General features: G+C 35.8%; 2 protein-coding genes across 2 annotated transcripts in view; both read right to left on the bottom strand.

The window, feature by feature from the left end:
• Positions 1-13,632, bottom strand: part of LOC101739696 (cuticlin-4) — a 40,818-nt gene extending 27,186 nt beyond the window's left edge. The window contains exon 1 of the mRNA XM_012693759.4: positions 13,472-13,632. The gene's annotated coding sequence lies outside the window, so the exon portion shown is untranslated. The remainder of the gene's footprint in view (positions 1-13,471) is intronic.
• The window catches only part of LOC105842185 (uncharacterized), a 31,194-nt gene that overhangs the window by 5,711 nt on the left and 8,069 nt on the right, over positions 1-17,414 (bottom strand). The window lies entirely within an intron of this gene.

The raw sequence follows: 17,414 nt of genomic DNA, 5'->3' as shown, positions 1-17,414 counted from the left end.
GCGACCGGCGTTTTCTCGAATGGCAGGTTTTACAGTCAACACAGACTCAACGTATTAGGGGCTCCAAGCTTTTTGTCACTCAATCAGTCGTTCGTTGTTCATAGAATTTTATACTGCACGTACTCGTGTTACAGGATAGACGAAGCTCGACCACTCGTAAATCCGCGATGAAAGTGGTGAAATCTCAACAGAACCGTCGTCGTCGAGAAATCACCGCTGCAATAAATAATGCACTAGTTCTCTCAAGCAAGCCCTTTAACGTCTAACTGGTTTTGTTACAGTTGTGGTCCGACTAGAAAAATATTGTTACCGACACTCGTTCACATAATACAACCTTTCTATTTAGTTAATTGGTCGTGAATCGATCAAATCAAAGATTAGGTGAGATTCTTTAAATAGTCTATCTTCGTTTTCTGTAAAGTATCCAATTAATTTATATGTTGAGAACATTACAGGTTTTATTGACCTAGATGGGCAAACGAAATCACTACTCATTCGGTTAGCTCTGCTCGTGTCGTGCTAGTCACAGCGTGATTGCCCACATCCACCTCGAGACATGAGGTTATTATTTAAATATGTCTTCATTATCAATATAATAAAACCATAGAATCCGGAGTTGAAGAAACTAACACTGAACAAATCTAATAAAATAGTATTCTTACTGGTCGTAGAACCTCTTAGGAGTCCGCGCCGGTAGGTACCACCGCCTTGCTTATTTCTGCCGTGAAGCAGTAATGCGTTTCGGTTTGAAGGGCGGGGCAGCCGTTGTAACTATATTTGAGACCTTAGAACTTATATCTCAAGGAAGGTGGCGCATTTACGTTGTGGATGCCTATGGCCTCCAGTAACCACTTAACACCAGGTGGGCTGTGAGCTCGTCCACCCATCTAAGACATAAAAAAAAAGAGTAATAGAACATAAATCAGCGATTTTAATTCATCTATTCTGTCGGTCTGTCTGTTAGTTCGAACCTTTTCCATACTATTGAACAAATTTTGACATAATCTAGTATGAAAATATTATGAATTCTGGAATAGAACTAAGGATCAGTGATGAGCACGGGCTCCGCTCATGCAATAATAATACATATAAGCTGTAGTCTAAGCATGCATAGCTACGGGCTAAAAGTTTGTTTTATTATATTATTTAGTTATAATAGCTTTCCCACTCTATCAACAAAAGTACACAACAGCTTGGTGTCAGCAGTAGACAAAACGTTAGAATCCCACCACCAGGATATTTGTATCAGCAGAATTCTATAACCGCTGCACAACCTTAATTTTACTCATGTGATTAGTATCATTTTGTCAGTCTTCTTATCCGATTCTTATCGCGTAATGAAAGTTTGACTTCATATAATTACTTTAGATAACGCCATTGACTACCAAGAGACGGCGACTTTCCGGCGGCTTTTTTTTTTAAATTCACGTGTTGTACAAATTTAAATTGATCTTTATTCATGTTACGATAAAGTTGTCTTTTGTGCATATAATTAGCTGAAGAAAGAGTTGAATCCAAGCGCCATCAGCATTGTCTCTAGTTCGTTTCCAACATCCGTCGTCTCACGGGCGAAACTCATTTGCCGTAACACAAACTTCACATCATAATTGGAGCACGATAATTTGATATACTTTCTCCAATTCAACGTTTAAATAATTCATAAAAATTCAAACATACATGCATGCACTAGTCTAATTAATACTTTCAGTTTCTCGAGAGTTTAAAACAATAGTTTTCTAAAATGAAATAATTTCTCCGATACAATCAAGAAACAAAGATGGTTGCATCATGCTGTCTTAGAATACTGAATTCCATGTTCCTCAAAATTTCACTTTTAAAAAAGGAAATAACTCCATAACCGCCATTGTTGAACGAAATTTAATAAAAGTGAAAACTAATAAATTTTCTCGTGTAACTACAATAATTGTAAAATATATGGGGGTTTTATCGTACGTTATGGTCGATATACGGGTGTACCTTGTTTGTAATTCTCATTCGTTTTGCATTAAGTAGCCTATAAATGATTTATAAGTCATAGTAGACGTAAAAAAAAAGAACTATGTTGCCAGAACTAAACCTAATACATACAAATGTTCTCGTCTGAGGACGAAAACACGATGCGCAGAAAAAATAATATGCAAAAAAAAAAAAAAACTAGAGTGTAATTGGTTCAAAATAATCAAATTAATGATGTTAGTATATGAAAAACACTCGGCAATTTAGCTGTCTGAGTGACGAGTGCGAACATCCATTGATAATACAATTTGCAGTGCGAATAATTGCTAGTAACGAGTGTTTAATCTACAGCTCGCGGCGATCGAATCGAAATAAACAATCAGTGGAAAGCTGTTAGCTGGCCCGTGTTCGCATAACCGCATTCCTTAGAACTCTAAACGACAACAAAAGAAAGATTACGTCAGCTTTTGACGGATGTCGGAGAAGGCTCTCTTTTGTATCGTGACAATTCAGTTTGAAATACACAAATTAGGCAACAGCAAGATAGCTTCTGCATTTTCATGCATGAACCGATGATTATCGATTACGTTAGTAATCTTTAACTAAAGTGAATAGGGATACCTACCTTTCACGACCTACCTTCAATGAATGAAATCCTTCTATTGTTAGTGGGGCGTATTTTGGATTGTGTGTTGCCTGTGGACATTGTATCAGTAGCACCCGGCTATTTTTGTATTCGGAACCAATAAAGATCACAGCACAATTTCCGTCAATTTGGGACTTAGTAGAATTACGAATACTACTATAATCAAGCGAATTTGATTTTATTACTCGACGTAATTCCTTCAATGTGGAAATCGTCAGAGAATTCTCGCGAAGTTTTTTAGAAAAATCAGTGTCTTTATTTTTTTATTGCCTTTGTAGGCAGACGAGCATACGGCCTACCTGATGGTGAGTGGTTACCGTCGCCCATGGACTTCAGCAATGCTAGGGGCAGAGCCAAGTTGCTGCATACTGTCTGCGGGATCTGAACACCAGCATAATCGCATCGCTTGATACGAGTACACAGTGCGTCTTACTGTTTAGGTCACACTTAATTCGAAATATTTGATTGATTGATTGAAAATTCTTTATTGCACAAAAATATTGTACAAAGGCGAACTTAACGCCATGCAGACATTCTCTTCCAGTTAACCCTCGTTGCTGAAGTGAAAGATTCAAGAACTGCCTAGCTGTGATAAAGTTAATACATGGCGATAATTTAAAGAATATTTCCTCTTAGTTTCTCGAGATTGACAACAGCTTTCACATTGTGATCTCTAAATATTTCTGAACTTATTTGCATATCTACGGAAATAATTAAGAGGTTTGAATTTTTAAAACGGTTAAAGTTATTGAATGATGATTCATTATAGTTAATATTGTTTAATTAATAACCGGTACACAAAAACTTTTTATTTATTATTTATTTTTCTTATAAATGGCAATATTTTAATTAATATTTATGGACTTGTTATTATTATTTTTGTCTTAGATTCATTCGCACTTTATTACTCAAACTGGGTTAAAACCTTGTGTGTTGGTTAGTACTTCAAGGTGACACGCGAATATTATCAACAAATAGTTGTATATCGTATCCTACTTAAAAAGGCGATGAAATACTTTTATCCATTAATTAAAAATCTATATAGCTAAAATTAAAAATAAAGTAAAATTAACATTTTTTAAATTAGAATTGCAAATTTTTTTGCTAAATCTTCAAAGCCTATTAATAAACAAGGCTTAAATAGGCAACAAGTTCTGGGGCACTTTGATCGATATTTTTCATCGTTCCCAATGCATACTTAAGTAGCGTAAATAGCAGTTTATGTCAGCGGCGACATCAGAACCGGCCTTTAATTGACCTGATTGCCAATCTATAATATAATCCGACCCTTCAATCCGATTTACTTTTTAGCGCGAGGAGCTTCGATTAACATACAACCCTATTGCGCACTACAACTCTATACATCTATCAAGATCACTATATCTAACTCTGGTCCATCATTCCAGTAAACTCTCTCATTACACCCTACAGACCGTAATACATTCAGCACTTACGGTCAATCAGCTTTACAATGTACTTGCGACAGTCAGAAACAGCATTAAAAGCTTAGTGTTAGCAACCCCAATACTAGGAGCGCTTACAAGTAAATCTGAGCACAGGCACACTTCCATTCCTACTGGAAAACGATATAGCAGCACCTATGGATATGGAGGTAGGACTATTAAATATTACGTAGTGGCAGGATGTCTTGCGAGTCCGCACGGGTAGGTACCCTGCCTATTTCTGCCGTGAAGCAGTAATGCGTTTCGGTTTGTAGGGTGGGGTAGACGTTGTATTGTAAAAACGGAGTCCTTACAACTGATATTTCAAGACAGGTTGTAGAAGTCTATGGGTAACCACTTAACACCGGTGGGCTGTGAGCTCGTTCACCTTTTTAAACAATTAAAAAAAAAAGGGAGTGGAAACGTCAATCATGTATTTTACTAGGTGTAGAATGGACTCAAAAATACACATACAAGACTCAAAAACCGCTCGCCACTTGTCAATTTAATAAATAAACTTTAAGATTTATTTTGTACGATTTTAAATCTATTTCATTAATCATAGTTAAAAAATAGTTAGAATGTGTTTAAATTAAAAATTCTTGTATTGTGAACGGGGATATTATATAGAATTGATCAGGTGTTATTGATCGATGGTCAGTTAGGAGCGCCTCATCTGACACACTGACTCGCTTTCCTCTCTCGCCTCACTGACGTTCGATCGTCTGCGCCTTCGCATCACACAATACTTGTAAACCACTAAACAATGGCTAATCGGCATTTAGAAAATGTTACGGGTTATATACGCCTGTCAAATGTTTTGTGATGTTGTCTGTTAAACAAGCAAAAATGAGTCGTCAATTATTTTGTGACCCAATTTATAATAAATTTCATTTTTGTTTATTTATTGCTAAGATGGGTGAACGAGCTCACAGCCCACCTGGTGTTAAGTGGGTACTGGAGCCCATAGAGATCTACAACGTAAATGCGCCACCCACCTTGATATATAAATTCTAAGGTCTCGGTATGGTTACAACGGCTGCCCCACCCTTCAAACCGAAACGCATTACTGCTTCACGGCAGAAATAGACGGTGTGGCAGTACCTACTCGTGCGGACTCACGAAAGGTAAGGTGGTAGAACCTCTCGTGTTTTTCTTTAATTAAGTTACAGACATTTTATATACAGAGAATTTAATTAAGTTAAGAAAAACAACGTGCCCCAGTTGTTTTTCTGTAATTAAGACGAAAAATGAAGGCTGGTGGACTGCTTCAATATTGCCACGTGGTTCTGAATTTGCTGACGCTGTTTTTTTGTAAATAAGGTGCTATGACTGACAATTTATTACAAACTTGACTCGACTTATAATTGTATCTCGAGTTGTCACACTCCGTAGAATTGAGAAAACGATTGATAAAATTATGATTTTTTTATTTAACTTCTTCATAACCATCTAAGAATACATTTTTTGCAGAATACGCATTTTCTAAAATTTTCTAAATCTTCTAATAGTATTTTTAGTATTATTTGATAAACTTGACATTTTCATATATTTAAAATGTATTTACATATAAATACTTGGCATACTTGATTTATGTACCTACATATTTACCAGCTTTAGTAACATTTCTATTACTGACAATATCGAGGCTATACAATACCAACTGCAATTCAATACATATGTAGAAATATGGGTTCTATACTAGGCTTGCAACATTATTGGGCTCAAATACATAAAATAGGTAAATCTTTAAGAGGGCTTTGAGTACGTTTTACAGTAAGACCTCGCGGAATATTCAATTACTATAAAACTTGATCATAATTTTCAGTGGATTAAAATTTTCGCTTTAGACCATTTTCCATTTTTTCTGTTCCACTTTTCAATAATAAATATGAGAATACAAATAAACTATAAGCCTTAATTAATTTTTTCTGATTCTGATCAGAATTTTGGGTTCGCTAAGGATGTTGGGTTCTCTGTGAAATATTTGACTTTTATTACTTTTCGACAAGCTAATATTCAAAAGCTACTCACTAGGAAACATTTCAACAAAAATTTTCGAGAAACATAATAATATGTTATAATGGATATGCATGAAACAGTTAAAATATGAAAGACGTTTTACCATTTGCATATTTTATTGTATGTTACATTAGACAATGCTTTACATTATTATTTATTGATCGTAAGGTACAATGCCCGTTTGGATAGTTCGAGTAAGATTTTATTATCAATTCATTAAAAAGGTCAGTGATTAAGTTTGTACGACTGTGTGTGAGTACGACTTTACGACACGACCACCTGTAGTAGGACCTCTTGTGAGTCCGCGCGGGTAGTGACCACCGCCCTGGCTATTTCTGCCGTGAAGCAGTAATGCGTTTCGGTTTGAAGGGTAGGGCAGCCGCTGTAACTATACTGAGATCTTAGAACTTATATCTCAAGGTGGGTAGCGCATTTACGTTGTAGATGTCCATGGGCTCCAGTAACCACTTAATACGAGGTGGGCTGGGAGCTCGACCACCCATGTAAACAAGAAAAAAAATGAAGGTTTTACTTGCCTCTCGATATCTTGGATCGTTTAGTTTTATGTCGTGCATGTTACCGATCATTTCATTGTGTCTATTACAGTTGAATGGTAATAATGTTTTTCTGTGTCTTTAGGGAGATTGACTGTAGTTAAACTAAATCACTGTTACAATACATTCCTTCTCATTTCAGTCTAAAGCGAGATATGTCTAATGATTCTAAGCTATGTTTCATTAAATTCTGTAGTGTTGTTCATCTTTTACTTTTACGACCGCATGCTTATATTACCGCATGGTTATAAAATATTAGTTAAATATTAAAATAATTTCTGAAATGTATTTAATAATAAATAAATAACTGAGAACAAATCACGTATGGTCGTCCGGCCCTATATTAGGATTCCCTGTGTCATGGGTACCAGAGACTAACATAAACACTTTTATACGTTTAAATATATACATATATAGTAACAAACGTCCAGACAAATCTATACATGTAAATAAAATTGGTGTGTCTATTTGTAATACTAAAATAGCCGCTTTTAACTACATGCATATGAATATACCTATAGTCGGATTTTTTATTAGACGAAGTCAACTGACGTTTACTGTGTTGTCAGGTTTTGATGAAATAAAAATAGTGTTGTGACAAAGTGAACGATTGAAAAAACTCCTGAATTAAAAATTGCCTCGATTGTCTAGTGAATAGTTGGTGTGCCGAATTGCCGATCTCGGGTACGGGGTTCGAATTTTAGGCGTGCTTTGTACATACCAACGAGTTTTCGACGAAATATTATGTTCTTATAGTATCTACCTGTACTGAATACCGAGTGTTTTAAACATTAAGAAAAACATTGCGAGGAAGCTTGTAAGACTGTCCTATTTCCAATACATCATATAGTTGAAATTATAGATGTATAAAATATAACAATTATAGGTATGTAATGAAAATAAAAAAATTTATTGTAGTTACATACTACTAGTAACATATATTGGAGCACTTTAATACAATTTTATTGTAAAATAGAAATAATATTCTTTTATAGTTTGAAATTAATGATTAACTCTTCACACTCATTGTTCATTCATGTGATTGAACGAGAACTGAACGCATCACTATTACTTTAAATATAGCAACATTATTTCACAAAGTGACATTAGCTACTGTCAGCTGGCTTCGTCTAATTAAAAATCCGACTATATATGCGATACATACAACAAAATAACCTTTTTTACAATTTTTGTCTGTCTGTCTGTCTATATGTCTGTTTGTTCCGGCTAATCTCTGGAACGGCTGGGCCGATTTTGACGGGACTTTCACTGATAGGTAGCTGATGATATAAGGAGTAACTTAGGCTTAGGAGTGACTTACTTTTTTTAGACTAGTATCGCCTTGCAGCCTCACTTGCGGTACGACAATAACCGCGGGTTACATCGCGGGACTCAGCTATCAATAATAAAATGTCATGTTTCCGAAGCGAAGCGAGGGCGGGTTGCTAGTAAGAAATAAAACTTTTCATTTCACGAATATTGGTCCGATGCTGGAATCTAAATGATGACCCACTGCGCAACAGTTTCTATTAGTGTCTATTCTATATAGTGGACATTACAACGTAAATGCCTTTATATACTTTAGATATAAAGCCTTACATGTTATACACCTACTTTTAGAAAGGAGATTACAGTCTGTAATGAATAACACCGCTCCCACCCTTAAAATTGGAACTGAATTATGAATTGGATTGCTGGCTCGCGGTCAGTATCTATGCGATATCACAATACCCTAAATACACAAAACTCTACCCACTACCTATCATTATCATCTCTACATACCAAAAAGATATATTCGTATTTCATATCGTATATATAAGGTTTCAAAAGTGGGCGAATATAATATAATGTTTAATTAATATTTATAACTTAAAATATCTCAATGTATGTATTGGTAAACACAGGAACACGCAATGTTAACAAGAAACGAAAAATACATACTTTTGTTATGTAATTTTCATTAAAAGAACTCGAAATCAATAATGTGATTTAATGAATAAAAAATGCATTGAATATATAAACAGGAAAGTTGAAATAGCTTAGCTTTTCTACTCTCTCTCTCCGTCAACAGATTTTCTTTTTCTTTATTCACGAATTTTAGTGATAACAATAAAATACTTTTTTTTAAAAAGTAAATAGCGGTATAATATAGAAAATTATTAGATTAAATGAATATAAATCTTAATTTGCCCGTACTTATGGTCGAATTTCGATCGTTGCACGGACATTAGTTTTCATAATACTCATGTCATCAATACTTGATGCCCTTAGTCTTAAAAACTTCGATACAGATTTATAAACTAATTAAAGATAATAATGAATAATTAATTAAATAAAAATGGCTTTGTATTATCCTTTATATAATACTTACTAAAACGAATAATTATTTAGAGTTAACAATTGAGATTACTACGTAGATAATTCCCGAGTGTAAGTTGTAACAATGTAAATGATTTTCACGGAAATTAATTGGTAATGCTCATTAACGCTTTCACTGAGATTTATCTTGTTTAATATAATACAACTTAAATTCTATAAGCTCGAAAAGTGAAAGCATTTGTATTAAAATGTTATAAATTATTCGTTAATACGTTCATTTAAAATTATGCGATTTTCTAATGCCTTGTTATGCACGACATTTAAATTCGGAGATATTAGTTATGTAACCTGTAAGAATTAAGTAGGTGTTGAGACGATAGGCACTTGGGGCCCTGAAGCAAATAAAATTTTAACAGAAATCTCCAAACGCTTGAACGAGGTTACACGTGATGCTAAGGCTGGCTGGTACTTTGCACAGAGAGTGAGTCTGGCTGTCCAATGAGGCAACGTAGCCAGTATCTTGGGAACTGTGCCTCCTTCAAGCGCATTGGAAGATCTGTTCTACTGTGTGGGTTGATGTATGTTAAATTATTTTGATTTGACTTTTTGTTAGTAATAAACGATAAATTATATTAGTAGGTGTTATATTTGTTCACCTATATTTTCTAACGATCGACGTTTAGTGAATAAATATCCAAATTTACAACCTTTTGTAAATTCGATGAGCAGCTATCTAATAATCTAATCTCATTTATCTAATGTTTATGGACGTCACATTGTGAATGATGCCACCATGAGGCAAAAGTTCCCTTCTGTCTACGAAATAACGTAGCGAGATCGCAGTTCATATCGTTAACAATAAAACGCCACTAGGATTCGTTACAGTCTTGAATGAAAGTCTACATTGAAAGAAGCTTATATGTAAATAATGTGTATGTTTGTAAAATTTCAAAAATATGATATACCTATTAGGCTTATCCATTAAGAGTATGTAAGGTATGATTGCACAACATACATATAAGTGTACAGCCTTTTAAAAACACGCTGCCGTGACGAAAAATACTTTGTTACAAAACCTTAATGCGCTTAAACAATAGAATGAGTGGTGCCACCGTGTAAAGTTTTGCAATGTCATTTTGGAACAGCGTGATTTAGTAGCGCCACATCCGGTGCAGTACGCATATATAAACTTCATTGTTTTTTTAGACAGAAAGAAGGACTACTGATGAGCCGGAGTCATTTGAAATTTCCAGTTTCACCAGGATAGGTGGGCGAGCACGGGCTCAGCTAGGAGGGATTGGATTTGGTAACAACTGCCCGAACGCTTCCGGAGAAAACCTAACAGCATAAGGGCAGTTGCTTCGCGAATTTCACATAAACTTCAAAAGTACACATCATGTACATGCATGTAGAGTAAAATCATAATCATAACTTTCTGTTTGTTTCTCTACTAAATAGTTAATTTAAGCTTAGTTCTAAATGATGTTTTAAAAAACACAGACCCGTTTGTTCTTTATTACTGCAATGGTAAACTAAAACTTTGAGATTTATTGGCAAATTTAGGGTGTAAACTTTTTTCTCAAAATCAGACTGACCGTCAGGATAGCTAGGAAACGACTTGTACATATTGAATAACCAGATTTGTCATGTTTTTTCTTCTGTGCTTATTTCAGACCAAAACTTATTTCAAAAAACAACAAAACACATTTTCTTAGTTACAAAGACAGGGATTGCTTAAATCTCTCGGTTGCTAGAAAGGTATAGGTATAGTATAGAAGGTATGACAACATTTGGTTAATAGAATCCGTATGTGCATTTTCGAGAAGCTATTTTTTTTTAAAATCTGCTGTATTTTTTTAATCTATAGAGCAAAAGAGTTTTTCGATGACATCAGGCTGTTGAAGCCATGATAGGGCTATCCCGCGCTTCAGACCGGAAGACATTTTCGTTTCGTGAGAAAATTAGCATGTTCTCGCAAGGTTGTTGCTCAAACTGGGGCAAGTAAGTCTAGAACGAACAAGTTATTGCTCAGTATTAGCGTTATACATGACGCCTTAGCAAATGCGTTACAACAAAGTTTTGCCTAACGATAATTACGAGGAAACAGTAAAAAAGAGGTTGGTTTATTTTAAAAACATGTACGTATAGAACTAGTCTGAAACACTATGATGCAGCGTGTTTTACCTAGTCTTTCCATAAATACTGAGACAAGGGAAAAAAAAATTTCTATTGCAAATAACATTTATTACTTTTACAGTGTGTTAGTTTAATACATAAATATAAAACAATTTAAAGTATAAAAATTTTATATATTAATTGTAACAGTATTTATGGCCAGACTAAGTATAGTTACGTTTTGTTTTAATGGGGGTGTAATTTAGTATTTTGGTTGAAATATGGATTTAAGAACGTAGCTAAGTTTTAATATACCGTATATATTGTAAGTGAGAGCATAAATAAGTAATTATTTATGTTGATCTAGGGGGAATAAAATTATGATTTGAATTGTAATAATGACAAATGGTAGGAAGTATTCCGAGGAAGTAGAAAGGAGGAGGTAGGAAGTGTCCGTATAGATATTTAGTGTTATCCTGCTTATTTAAAACGCACACCAAGTATGCAGTAAAAGTTCGGTTTCAAGGGATGGACGAATCTACGTTGTAATCCCTTGGTCTCTGAAAATCACTTAGCGGCAGATGTGCTATGAGTTTATTTACATCACGAAAACAATAAAAAATTATCATCCAAAACATTCAATGTTAATGATAAAATAATTCAGTGAACAGCAATACTCATTCAGAAAATACAGTTTAATTACGTTCGTTAGTTGAATAAAGAAGCACACTGTGAAACCTATTTGCTTCATTTTCCATAAATATTCAATTTGATACGAGAAACCCCACATATACGAGTTAAGCGCGAACGGTGTGACGTGTGACCCACTTTCCACGCACCGGCTACACCAAATGCCTTCCCCAACCTTCCGTAACTCTTATAGCTATTGATATAAAGATCAAGGTCCAATTACTGCGAAATGATAAAAAAAAATTGTCAGCTGTGTAGCAGAAACGGTTGGACACATGTAAATCGTGCGCCTCACTCGCTATACAGAGATAATTTCGGGCGTCAAGTGAAAGTAACATTATGCAACTTTCTACAATTGAACTTGAACGATTGATACGGAAATTATAAATAAATACAAACTTAAAAACAAGTCTTTAGCTTTGGTTGTAAGTTAAAATTTTCTCTTGTGCCCGCAACATACACATAGAAAGCAGAAACGATGAAACTGATTTCGATTTTTTACTGGTGGTAGTACCTCTTGTGAGTCCGCACGGGTAGGTACCACCGCCCTGCCTGTTTCTGCCGTGAAGCAGTAATGCGTTTCGGTCTGAAGGGTAGGGCAGCCGTTGTAACTATACTGAGATCTTAGAACTTATATCTGAGTCGTCTATTATCAAAGGTTGCCACCTTCTGCCACCTTGCCACCAATCTGTGCATTTGGACAAAATTTTTTTATTGATATGTCAATACAGATTGATTTGAATATAATCGTCTCCTTCAAAGAATACGGTTCAAAACCTGCATTAAATAAAGGTTAATAGTTAACCTGTTATTTATCTAAGATTTCGTTCCGAAGAGTTTTGTGACTGCCAATGGAATACAAAGTCAATAATTCGTTTTTCTGATTTACCAATCATTGTCCAAAAGTCAGATTGCCGGCTTTGATAATAGTCGACTCATCTCAAGGTGGGTGGCGCATTTACGTTGTAGATGTCTATGGGCTCCAGTAACCACTTAACACCAGGTGGGCTGTGAGCTCGTCCACCCATCTAAGCAATAAAAAAAAAATTAGGAATCATATCCAGTTTTTTTATTGCCCTCGTAGGCAGACGAGCGTACAGCCCGCCTGATGGTGAGCGGCTACCGTCGCCCATGGACATCAGCAATGCAAAAGGCAGAGCTAACCTGCTGCCTACCGTAAAAACCAACCGTCAGATGTCATAGTCAACTACATATTTTTCTAATCGTTTTAATGACTGAATGTGTAAGCTTGTTACAGATGCCCATGGTAAGCATGCCGCTTTCTAGACTGAGACATGAGGTCCAAGACATAGTTTGTATTGTACAAGGGCTATCCCGCCCTTGAAACATGAACGTACGAATGCTTCGAGGCAGAAATGGACCGGATGGTGGTACCTATCCGGATTGAAATACGCCCAATAAGTCCTAGTAATGTTATACATTTTAGGCTTCTTATGCTTACTGTTATTATTTAAAACGTATTTAATGACATTTCAAATTTTAAAATAAATATTAGAAAACGTCACTTAATTCCGTTTAAATTGTATGAAAATAGAAAAAAAATTCACAAGATAAGTCAATCAAGAGTTAATCTCTAAAACTAAATAATTATGAATAAACGGAAACGTTCAGAGCACGTTCACAGAAAACAGCTAATTTCGATCAACAGATTTTCATCACTGAAATTTTCCCGCATCCCGTCCACTAATATCACAGATCCAATGTACCTTCAGAGGTGAGGTGTCGGCGGAAGAAGCAGATTCAGCTATCGATCACTGTTCAAGAGTTCACAAAGCACAGATCCTTGTCACACGTTTCACTTTCGTCGTGTCGGGGTCGCGTGCGGACGCCGGTGCGTCGTTGGTCGGCGTCGAGGGACTCACTGCTCGCGCCGGCCGCCCACTTCCACGTTATATACGCGGGAAAGTTCCGCGCCGACATCGCTCATACACCTCCTATCCCGGAACGTGTAGATTTGTCCATTCCGATTTTGAAATCCTTTGATGACACCGTTGACGTCATACTGTCGCACTATATCGCGTTCCGATTTTGAAATCCTGTTATGATGTCACAAGCAGCGTTCCATTTGAATTTGAATATTTTTCTTTTTTCAAATCAATATTGGCACCTATGTATTTTCGGGATATTTGTGTGTGCATTTCATTATAACATTTGGTTAAATAACAGAAACTAAATTTAAAATTGAAACTCCGAACAAAAATTAAAAATATCATCCAAGAGTACTTACTCGAGATACTTGGGGTCGACATTTCGAGTGATGTCCAATTTCGGAGTCATTTGGAGAGCAAAGCCAAGTTGGCGTCCAAAATACTGGGAGTCCTCAACAGGGTGAAGCGGTACTCCACGCCTGCACAAAGAGTTTTGATTTATAGAGCAGAAATCTGGCCTCGTGTGGAGTGCTGCTCCCACCTCTGGGCCAGGGCTCCCAAACATCAGCTATTTCCATTTGACTCCATACAGATAAGGGCCATTCGGATTGTTGATAATCCCATTCTCACGGATCGTTTGCAGCCTCTGGATCTGCGGAGGGACTTCTCTTCTCTCTGTATTTTGTACTGTATGTTCCATGGGTGGTGCTCTGAGGAATTGTTTGAGATGATTCCGTCATCTCGTTTTTACTATCGCAGCTCCCGCCATCGGAGTAGAGTTCATTCAAATATATTTTTCGCTATGTATCATCCGGTTTTGGTATGAGCCCCACGGTGTTTTTCGAGCGGTGTGACATGTCCTTTTTCAAACAAGGCTTGCGGAGAGTACCTAAGGGTAGAGAGTGGGTTGGCTCTGCCCCTGGCATTGCTAAAGTCTATAAGCGACGGTAACCACTCACCATCAGGTAGGCCATACGCTCGCATGCCTACAAGGACAATATAAATATAAAAATATACACATATCATCTGTGCGTTATTGTTTTTTGGAAAAACGATTTTAAAACCTTTTTATGGTTCTAGTGTCTAGATATTTCATTTGGCAAACGATCTTTTCGTGTGACACAACGTTGAGTCATTGTCGCGCTGGTTTTCTTCTAAAGTATTTGGTGAAATATGTTTTGTGTTTTTGTTTTTAATATATTATGATGAAATGACAGTTGAATACAAGAATTCACAAGCGCCTTCGTGACTTTCTTTTAGTTTTTAGTAAACATCACGTTTTAAATTTCTTTCAGGCAAACGAAATGATTGATCAGTGGAACTTAACTACCAATATTAATCATAATATACGTACATACATATGTATATACGCCCCAGACTTTTCTAGTTTTTTTTATTTATTTCGTACATTTATTACATGGGTAAACGATCTCACAGCTCACCCAGTGTTAAGTGGTTGCCGCAGTCCATAAAAATCTCTACTTGAATCGCTTTGACGCATGCGGTCTATATCTCAGTTGTAGAATATAATTGCTGTCCTACCCTTTAAACTGGAAGCTTCTCCGCTGTAGAAATAGGCATGGTGGCAGCACCTATAAAGTATCTCATGATACACTTCTAAAAAGAATCTGTATGATTTCTGATCTCATCTGCCCATCTTCGAATACTCTGGTTTACACTATCAAGTACATAATTATCTTCTTTAATAATACTAGATGATGACCGGCCTTGCTCGGTTTTTTTTTATAACGCCATCTTGCTGTGTCTTGAAAGCGGTTAGTTGCTCTAAATTAAGAAAAATAGTATTATTATTCGCCAATAGATGTCGGGAAGAACTGATTATGGAAAACACGAATAAAACAACATTTTCTGAAAATAAATCGTAGCTATCGCCCCCGAAATCCCCTGTATACAAAATTTTATGAAAATCGTTGGAGCTGTTTCCGAGATTCGATTATATATATGCAAGAATTGCTCGTTTAAAGGTATAAAATAAGATAACACATGGTTCTTCGATAATTTGTAATCTATACTAATATATAAATCTTCAGTGGTTTTTACGAATATTCCGTTATAACTACTGAACCATGCATCCGATTGACTTGAAACTTGGTATCCATGTAGAAAATACATGTACTTAATGGATAGGATAATATTTATATGAGTGTTGGAGTCCCTAATAATAATGACAATAAATAATAATGTTAATTTTAAATGCGCAGCGAAGCGGGCGGGCGACTACTGCTAGTTATTTAATAATTCTGTAAAATCAGTTGTATTTAATAAGGATAAATAAATAATCAGAGTGTCTTGAAAATTGGTAAAAACAACTTTCCACGTCTCATGCAGTTTCTGGTTATTATTTACCAAGCTTTAGACGTGAGCGTAGAGGCTGGCGATACAACGACTTCGAAATGAGCCCACATTACGTCGAAAAGACATCAACGCGCGCTCTTAGGCGTTCTGTCAACTAACAAGTTTGTGAAGGGAAGCGTAGATCGTCTAATATCGTGCATGCCCTTTATCGATTATTTCAATGTAATCTCATTAATTATTATCTAAATCATGATGTCTAAATTTTATATGTATAGAAAAAATCACACCAAATTTTTGTTATCAAAATTATCATCATCATCATTTGTTACGTGAAACTCTATCAGTCTGGATTTTATCATTATTGATGTATTATTTCTCAATTATTCTTACTTTAACTGTGTAGTATTGATAATATAGTTTGCATTTCGCATTTTAACATGTCCGAAAATAGTATACATAACTTATATAATAAATCAAGAAACAAATTACACAGAACATAGATATGGTTTTCAATTATAAAAAAAAAACAAAATTCAAGATTCGTACATGCTAACTTCCAGCCGTAACTTAAGCTCAGTAAATAGGCAGGTAAGCTGAAGAAGGATTTTCAATAGCTTAAATAATCTTCCGGTCAGTCCTCTTGGTGTACGGATAGAGGATTTTTTATTGTGTACTGCTGTCAAGGGGTTACTGGATCCCATAGACATAAACAGAACTACAAAAATTAGCTTTCGATCTCGACTTACTGATGAACATCTTTAGATTTTAATGTCAATAGCTAGCACAAATTTTACTTCAAACTTGCGACAGATAGTCATTCTCATTTATATGTTTTTTTTATTGCTTAGATGGTTGGACGAGCTCATGGCCCATCTGCTGTTAAGTGATTACCGGAGCCCATAGACTTCTACAACGTAAATGCCGCCACCTACCTTGAAACATGAGTTTTAACAGTACAAGCGGCCCTGTCCTTCAAGCCGAAATGCATTACTGATTCACGGCAGTAATGCGTTATTCCTTCACCGTGGAAGTCAATCGTGAACATTTGTTAAGTACCTATTTCATTGGAAATATTGGTACCCGCCTGCCGGATTCGAACACCGATGATCGCTACATACGAATGCACCGGATGTCTTACGCTTTAGGCCACGACTACTGCATATGTAAAACATTTGTTTAATAAATCTAATTGCATAATATGTTTAATAAACATTTTTTTCTAGAACATTATGTGCGGACCGCGATGGTCATTTCATTTCTTAAAACAGACCCCGAGCGAAACTAATTGGTGACCCCTGACATACGGGATAAAAAAATATGTAGGATGCAAAAAATATAATTTGCGTAACTACTGCTACTGAGACATATAGACAAATAAGCGCACACGGGTAAGGTACCACCACCCGCCCGATTCTCCCATGAAACAGTAATGCATTTTGGTTTAAAGGTTCTGGACCGTCGTTAT

This window comes from Bombyx mori, chromosome 5 (genome assembly GCF_030269925.1).
Source record: "Bombyx mori chromosome 5, ASM3026992v2".
Lineage (NCBI taxonomy): Eukaryota > Metazoa > Arthropoda > Insecta > Lepidoptera > Bombycidae > Bombyx > Bombyx mori.
Note: the sequence above shows the minus strand (reverse complement) of the source record. Positions and strands in the feature narration are given on the sequence as shown.